The 9,278-nt window shown below is 48.4% G+C and overlaps 1 pseudogene; it reads left to right on the top strand.

Annotated features, from left to right (window-relative positions):
- The first annotated feature begins 4,050 nt into the window (after window positions 1-4,050).
- LOC123175959 (beta-fructofuranosidase, insoluble isoenzyme 3-like) lies at window positions 4,051-6,703 on the top strand (annotated as a pseudogene).
- The last annotated feature ends 2,575 nt before the right edge of the window (window positions 6,704-9,278 follow it).

Consider the following 9,278-nt stretch of genomic DNA (forward strand, 5'->3'; position numbering starts at 1 on the left):
CATTAGGAGAAACACCTTCTTTCCTCTTGAAAACCCACTTGCAACGAATAGGTTTCTTCTCTCTAGGTAATCTTACTAAATCCCAAGTGCCATTATTTTCAAGTGATTCCATCTCATCATGCATAGCGGTCATCCACTTATTACTATCACCAAAAATAATAGCCTCGGAATATGAAGAAGGCTCGGCATTACCTTCCATTTCTTCTGCAACAGATAAAGCAAAAGAAACAATATTGCACTCTTCAATTAACCTGTCAGGTTTATTAATACCCCCTCTAACTCTGTCACGTGGAAGATTACAACTGGGTGGAACAATAGGCTGATTTGGAGTGGGAGTGACATGATCATCATCAACGACGGGTTCATCATGTGCATCAACAATTTCATTACCAGATGTATCACCTGAATCAATAACATGCTCCACCTGAACAGTAGACTCCTGAACAATAGGCTGTTGTTCACTCTCAACGGGAACATTAGTAGATGAAACATCATGTAACATAGAAGATTCATTAAAGATAACATTTCTGCTAATAACAACCTTCTGGGTTTCAGGATTCCATAATTTATAACCTTTAACACCAGGCTTATAACCAAAAAGATGCACTTAACAGCCCTAGGCTCCAACTTTCCATTATCAACATGAGCATAAGCAGTGCAACCAAAAAATCTCAACTGTGAATAATCAGCAGGTGAACCAGACCATACCTCAATTGGAGTTTTCTTATTAAGAGCAATAGATGGTGAACGGTTAATGAGATAACAAGCAGTGGAAGCGGCCTCAGCCCAAAAACACCTATGCAAACCTGCATTGGACAACATGCAACGGGCTCTGAAAATAATGGTCCTGTTCATACGCTCAGCAACACCGTTTTGTTGAGGAGTATAAGAAACGGTGTAGTGTCTGACAATGCCTTCAGACTTGCAATAATTTTTAAATTGCTTAGAACAGAATTCCATACCATTATCAGTGCGAAGTATTTTTACCTTCCTTTCAGTTTGTCTTTCAACCATAATCTTCCACTCCTTAAAAGCTGAGAATGCTTCATATTTATGCTTCAAGAAATAAGGCCAAACTTTTCTCGAATAATCATCAATAATAGTCAGCATGTAACTAGCACCACCTAGTGACTTCTTGCGAGATGGTCCCCATAAATAAGAATGCACATAATCAAGAATGCCTTCAGTTGTATGAGTCGAAGTGTTGAACTTCACCCTCTTGTGCTTGCCAAAGATACAATGCTCACAAAATTTCAGTTTACCAGGTTCATATTCATCAAGAAGACCTCTCTTGTTTAACTCTGCTAAACCAAGTTCACTCATGTGTCCAAGACGCATATGCCAAAGGTTAGCAGCATCACAATCAGAATTCTTTGAAACAACTGGAGTAGCGTTACCTGAAACAGTAGAACCTCGAAGGTAATAAAGACCATTGGTCGAACTTAAGTCACCTTTCATCACAACAAGGGAACCTTTGTCACCTTCAAAACACTATCTCCACCTGAATACTTGTACCCCTTTGCATCAAGGGCACTAACAGAGATAAGATTTCTCTTCATCTTCGGAATATACCGAACATCTGTCAAAGTTCTGATTATGCCATCAAACATCTTGATTCGAATAGAACCTATGCCTTCAATCTTGCATGGTGAATTATCAAAACCCAAAACGGAACCAGCAGAAGTAGTGGAATCAAAAGTATTAAACCAATCTCTATGTGGACACATATGAAAAGTGCATGCAGTGTCAAGTACCCACTCATCATTGATCTCAGCACATCCAGCAATAACGATAAGAGCATCATCTGAACTATCATCACGAGCAACGTTAGCAGAATTTTCACCTTGTTTGTTACCTTTCCTCTTTTCCTTGTTCTGCAACTTGAAACAATCAGAGATGGCATGCCCGTCTCTCCTGCAATACCTGCAATACTTCTTGTCTCTGGATTGCGACCGGCCCCTGTAGCCGTTTTTACTTTTGCCTCTGTTTCCATTATTGGAGTTCTTCTCCTTTGTCCTACCACGAACAGATAATCCCTCGGCTTGGGATGAACTTGAACCATCATGAGGCACCATTAATTTCATCTTCTCCTTGGAGTTCAAAGCTTCATAAACTTCATTAAGCGTGAGAGTATCACGACTGTATAATATGGTGTCTCTAAAATTGGTATAAGAACTTGGCAGTGAACAAAGTAACATTAAAGCAGTATCTTCCTCTTCATACTTAACCTTCATTGCAGCTAGATCAGATATGGTATCTTTAAATTCTGAAATATGATTCAAAACATTACCTCCCTCGGGTAACATGTGCAGGAATAATTTTTGCTTCAGATGCATCTTGCTGGTGAGATCTTTAGTCATGCAAATCCCTTCCAGCTTTAACCATAGAGCGGCGGCAGTTTTCTCGCTCAAAACTTCCTGCAAAATATTATTATGCAAATGGAGTTGAATTTTTGACAAAGCCTTACGATCAATTCTTTTCTCCTCATCAGTCCAATCATGAATTCTGTTCTTCCCAAAACTATCCAGTGCTTCATCATAATCGGACTGTGCCAACAACGCCCGCATCTTGACTTGCCATAGGGTAAACCTTGTGTCACGGTCCAGCAGCGGAAGATCATACTTCATGGATGCCATGAGTCGAATAAATCTGTGCACAAAATAGTACAAGTCGGAGTAGAAAAATTCTTGACAGAATTTAATATGCGTAGCAAAGGAAGGAACAGTAGCACCTGGTAGCTTCGGGCAATGGACGTAGCACTTGGCGATGACAGAGCAATAAACCAAACTAGTACAAACTAGTACTAGCCGACGGGGTAAGCTTCACGTGAGATGTAGCTTTCTCGGTCACCGTGCGAATCAATTAGCACTAGTATCTTTACGGTAGTAGTACTAGTTCCTTCCTTGTGCGATGACGTGGAGCGGGAGGAGAAGTAGTACTTGTAATAGATGTGACGCCGCTGTAGCTCCACGCGCCGCCGATTGAGATGAAGCAGCACACACAGATTGGACCGCCTGTCGGACTCGGCGAAACGATCTGATGATCGTGTACGGTTGCAGCGGAAATCGATCTCGCTCGGACTGGCGGATCGACAGGTCTCGTGCGGCCGCGCGCACAGAAGCAACCTAACTCTCTCGTCTCAAATCTTGTATCTGGAACCTTAGCTTTGTATACCACTTGTTAGATAATAACAAAAAATAAACGAGACAGAGACGAATTTTTACGTGAAAACCCTTGTGGGAGAAAACCACGGACGCACGAAGGCGCAATTACTATGAGGAGGAGTATTACAAGCACGAGACGACAGCCCGTCTGAAGTGCGACTACACTGGGTATATAAGAGGGCAATACATGAGAGTCCTTGAAAGACAAGTAAACGAGTTGTACTCGTACGCGTCGATGTCAACGCAAAAGGCCCACACCGTTTGTACTACGTCTAGTCCAACACGGTACTAGAATTTAGATCATAATTTAACAAGCACACGTACCAAATATACATTTATTAAACGGAGGGGCACGTGCGGAGTTAAGTTAACCCATGAAACATCGTGTACCTATCCACCTACGGCGGCTCCGCGGTCGCCGTATGCCCGTATCCAAAGCAGCAGCACGCCGCGGCGAGCTCGATCGGCGGCGCGCGGCGACGTTCGCCGTGGACCAGCGGATATACGTGCATGCATCCGGGCGTAGTGACACGTACCGACGTACGGTCAAATCGTACCCCCGGCTGGTTCATCTAGGAGAGGAGAGCCCCGTGGCCTATCCATGCGCGCGCGCGGTCCACCCTGTGGAATACTAGGATCTCTCTCCATTCCATGCGTGCGTTCTTATCCAAATCTTTGACTGTCAATACAACACGGCCACCACGTGGAGTCCTAGGATCTCAGTCCCATGTGTACTGCTTATCCAAACCCGACTATAAATACCCGTGCATACAAGCGTACGGACCACACACCGCATTGCTCACTCACTCATCTCCTACGTCTCCTTCAGGCTACTCTCGTATTCGTATACGTACGGGTGGTGGGTGCTCAGAGAAGAGGGGAGGGAATGGGGACTGCGGCGGCGGCGCTAGCGATCGTGTCGCTGCTGTGCTGGGCGGCGGCGACGGCGGTGCAGGCGTCGCACGTCGTCTACCCGGAGCTCCAGTCGTTGGAGGCCAAGGAGGTCGCCACGGAGCTGCGCACCGGCTACCATTTCCAGCCCCCCAAGCACTGGATCAATGGTACGCACGTATTTTCTTTCCATCTATCTACCTCTCCATGTTTGTGGATCATCTTCTTCTTCAACGGGCCATTGCTCATTCCTCGTCGCCTTTGTTTGCATGGCATTGACCTACTTCCCATGACGACGCAACAACCAATCAGATCCCAATGGTACGTGACTACGTGTAGCAATTAACTAACCAGTGTGGATATTTGTATGGCACTGTGCTGTGCGACCCAGCATGTATCTAAACCTACACTACGTGAAGAAAATTCGTTCAAAATGTTTGCATGGCACTGTGCACCCAATATGTAAACGAACGTGCGGATGGATGCAGGGCCAATGTACTACAAGGGGCTGTACCACCTCTTCTACCAGTACAACCCAAGGGGCGCCGTGTGGGGGAACATCATCTGGGCGCACTCCGTCTCCACCGACCTCATCCACTGGGTGGCCCTCCAGCCCGCGATCTACCCGACCAGGCCCTTCGACGTCAACGGCTGCTGGTCTGGCTCCGCGACACTGCTGCCCAACGACGTCCCTATCATCATGTACACCGGCATCGACCCCGACAAGAACCAGGTGCAGAACGTCGCGTACCCGGCCAACCTCTCCGACCCCTTCCTCCGCGAGTGGGTCAAGCCCGAGTACAACCCCATCATCACCCCCGACCACGGCATCAACGTGAGCGCGTTCCGTGATCCCACGACAGCGTGGTATGGACCCGACGGGTACGCGTACATTTTATTTTCCATCTTGGTCGTCCGAACAAATTTTCTTCACAAGTTAGCTCAGAGCTTGGGAGGAAGGGGGCGGTGCCCCCCCCTCCCCCCCCACCAACTATATATTGTGCTATGAGTATACATAAAGAATATATGTTGTACCTTGTATATGTGCAGACACTGGAGGTTGGTGGTGGGCACCAAGGAGAACATGAGGGGGATCGCGGCGTTGTACCGGAGCCGAGACTTCAAGAAGTGGGTCAAGGCGCGCCACTCGTTGCATGCGGGACTCACCGGAATGTGGGAATGTCCCGACTTCTTCCCTGTGGCGGTGGTCGGAGGCAGCCGTCACCACCAGCGCGGTGTGGATACCGCGGAGTTGCACGACCGTGCTTTGGCCGAGGACGTCAAATACGTGCTCAAGGTGAGTCTAGAGCTGACACGATACGATTACTACACCGTTGGCACCTACAACCACGACAAGGAGAGGTACACCCCTGACCCCGCCTTCCCTGACAATGACTACGGCCTCCGCTACGACTATGGTGACTTCTACGCCTCCAAGTCCTTCTTCGACCCGGCCAAGAAACGCCGAGTGCTCTGGGGCTGGGCCAATGAGTCTGACACCGTTACCGACGACCGCCACAAGGGCTGGGCCGGCATCCAGGTCACTAGCTTACGCTGCCACATGAACAAAATTTTTTTTGCTACTAGTATGTTTTCTACCGGAAGTGCTGAGATCGAGATGTATTGTTGTTGCTGATTTTTTTTCAGGCGATACCAAGGAAGATCTTCCTGTCACGGAGTGGGAGGCAGCTGATTCAGTGGCCTGTGGAGGAGGTCAAGTCGCTGCGCTCAAAACACATCAATGTCAGCAACAAGGCTGTCAAGGGTGGTGAGTACTTCGAGGTCACCGGCTTCAAATCCGTGCAATCGGATGTTGAGGCAGCGTTCTCGATTAGGAACCTGGACAAGGCGGAGAAGTTCGACCCGTCATGGCGAACCGATGCACAGGGGCTATGCAAGAAGTTCAACTCGCACGTCAAGGGCGGCGTTGGGCCGTTTGGGCTCTGGCTGCTGGCCTCCGATGACCTCGAGGAGAGGACAGCCGTCTTCTTCAGGGTGTTCAAGACCAACGACACCAATTATGTCGTCCTCATGTGTAATGACCCAACAAGGTAACATATAAGATATAACTCACTCAAGTCACACTATTGCATATAATGTTGAAATGTTGGACCATCCATGCATCCTGATCCAATAGTAATTCCCTATGATCGTTATGAAGCAGGTCGTCGTACGAGTCTCAGATCTACAGGCCGACCTTTGCGGGCTTCGTCAATGTTGACATAGCCAAGACCAAGAAGATCGCCCTCAGGACATTGGTACGTAACTAACCACATGACCAATCATCAAAGTATGCTCTGATTAATATCTATGTCACCGTTGCAAGAGGGGTCTAAGCCATGTCGCGAACTTCATTTCAGATTGACCATTCTGTGGTGGAGAGCTTCGGGGCCGGCGGAAAGACGTGCATCCTGACAAGAGTTTACCCGAGGAAGGCCATTGGGGACGACGCGCACCTCTTCGTCTTCAACAACGGCGAGTCGGACATCAAGGTCACCAACCTGCACGCGTGGGAGATGAAGACCCCCACGATGAACAAGCTGCTGGAGCAGTAGCCGCGGCCCAGAGGATCGAGGAGTAGAAGTAGCCTAAGCCTAGCCTAGCCGTAGCTAGCTAGCTTATTAGTTTCGCTGAGATGGATCAATTAGGAGAGCTGAAGTTAAAAATGTAATTCTACACTTGCTGCCCACGGAAACATGGGAATGAATAAAAGTTTTAGTGGATGAGTCCATTTTCGCCTTGAAGAATTGCATATCAGTTTATGTCCCTTTTTGTTCGACAAGCTGCTGCTGAACTTCCAGTTAAATATCTCCAAGAGATTTCTAGCTGTTTTGACATGCACATTTTCTAAGGTGTTATGTTGATGTACATGAAAAAGGCACACAGCTAGTGTTATTTAGTTGTCAGTTAAGAAAACTACATTTTTGTTCTTCTCGTCCTGGCTGCAAGCTGAGATGTAACTAAACCAGCAATAGGTAAAATTTCTGCGGAGTATGTGATTTGGTACATGGCGGTTGGAGCTATATATATGAAGGTTGAACATCATCCATTATTAGTGCTACTTACATGAAGCTCTGACCTTGAGCATAACCCCTGATAATCTTGTACAAGCATAATAATATCCTCAGTTGAGAAAAAAGTGCTCAAGCAGCGTGGATGCATGCTGTTAGAGTACGTAATGGGCCTAATGGGCTCATTAGTCTTAGGGTTAATTAGAGATAAGGGTTGCTTGCTTAGGGCTCAAGTAAGCCTTGCTTGGGAGTTAAGTAAACCTCTCTATATAAAGAGAGGAGATGTATCAATCTAATCAAGCAAGAATTAAGAAGGAAATCCCTTCCCTCTTGCCCGGCCGTGGGCAAAAAGGCCCCCGGCCGGCCCTCTCGCACCCTCCTTCTAACAATTTGGTATCAGCTAGCTTTGATTCGATCATGTCTTCACAGCCGCCAAGCCCGTGTCTTCCGCTGCCGGTCCCCTTGTCGCCTTCGGCGACCGTCGCCCCGCTCCTGCCCGCGCCGGGGTCCTCCGTCGCGCCCGCCCCCGCCGTCCTCACCTGGGAAGAGGTGTCCGGGGTGCTGTGGGACCTAACCCAGGCGGTCCAAGAGATCCACCTGTTCTTGGCCGGGTCCTACGGGCCGCACCCGGCTGCGACGCCCATCGCCACCCCCGCGCCACCGTGGCTGCCGTGGCAGCCGCCGCACCAGGCGGCCTTCGCCGTGCTCGCCGGGCCGCTGCAGCTGCCATCCATCGCCACCACCGCCCAGCCCTGGCTACAGTGGCAGCCGCCGCTCCTGGCAGCCTCCGCCGTGCCCGGCGCTCCGCTGCAGCTGCAGCAGCCACCGCCGGTCAGCTCCGCCGCCCAGTATGGGATGCCCTACGACGGGAGTGCGACGACCTTGTTCCCATCAGCGCCACCGCCATCCCAGGGCGTCCACATCCAGCAGATCAAGTCCCCGCCGTCGCCGTCACCGCTTCCGTCTTGGATCGCTACCCGCCACGTGTCAGCGGCGGTGAGGCTGCAGGCTGCTGCGCGCGGCCTCCTAGCGCGTCGGTGTGTGCGAGAGATGCATGGTATGCAGTTGCCGCTCCTCCAAGTTTCCCTTCGCTGCGCAAAGGACCTTGATGTCTTATTTTTAGGTTGAGAGTCATAAAACAAGCCGAGATGTAAAAGGCTTATTTTTAGGTGTTCGGTTTGTGTTGCATCGAGTCATGGTTATAAGTTGGTTAGGCTGCAGTTCGAGGACAAGTTGCATGTCCAGGTGGGGTGTAGTGTTAGTGTATGTAATGGGCCTAATGGGCCCATTAGTCTTAGGGTTAATTAGAGATAAGGGTTGCTTGCTTAGGGGTCAAGTAAGCCTTGCTTGGGAGTTAAGTAAACCTCTCTATATAAAGAGAGGAGATGTATCAATCTAATCAAGCAAGAATTAAGAAGGAAATCCCTTCCCTCTTGCCCGGCCGTGGGCAAAAAAGGCCCCCGATCGGCCCTCTCGCGACCTCCTTCTAGCAACACCATAACACATGCTAACATATTATTTGAGTTCAAGGGAGACCGGATCTAGGATTTCCCTCAAAGCATGTTCAGAAAAGAAGGGAGGACCGCAACATCAATGCTTTCAACAAGGAAACGGTGCCTGTAGGCGCCGCCATTGACGACTTCGGCCTCAGTCGGAGCACGACTTTCGCTAGCAGTCTTGCCCTACCAAACCCATGGCCCTGCCATCCCATCCATCCTACCACCTCCACGACACGTGAGCATCTTGCTGCATCTCGCCCTTGATAAGTCTCCGACGTATCTATATTTTCTGTATGTTTCATGCAAGTATCTTATTTTTTATGTAAACTTTGATATTTATTTGGACTAACCTACTAATAATTGCAAGACAATCACAATTTCTTGTTTTCCCTTATGTGTGTAGGAACTTCATGGAAATTCAATGAACTATGGAAAAACTTCAAGGTCCGGTAAAATTTGGAGTTACTACATATCTGTCCATGCAAGTCTAATTCTTAAAGATCATCACTTGGACCCCTTAAGATTGAGTCAAATGAAGAAAATCAATAACTGAAATTTAAACTCCACATCATAGCAAAACCATAGCACCTGGAATCACCCAATTCTAAGTTCGTATGCACTGTGTGGGCCCAACCCAATATTTACAAAAGCTGCCACTTTCAAACAGAGTGACAAGATTGACTCTAAATCCTTCCAAACTTGATGGATTCGAA

This window comes from Triticum aestivum, unplaced genomic scaffold (genome assembly GCF_018294505.1).
Source record: "Triticum aestivum cultivar Chinese Spring unplaced genomic scaffold, IWGSC CS RefSeq v2.1 scaffold188199, whole genome shotgun sequence".
Taxonomy (NCBI): Eukaryota; Viridiplantae; Streptophyta; class Magnoliopsida; order Poales; family Poaceae; genus Triticum; species Triticum aestivum.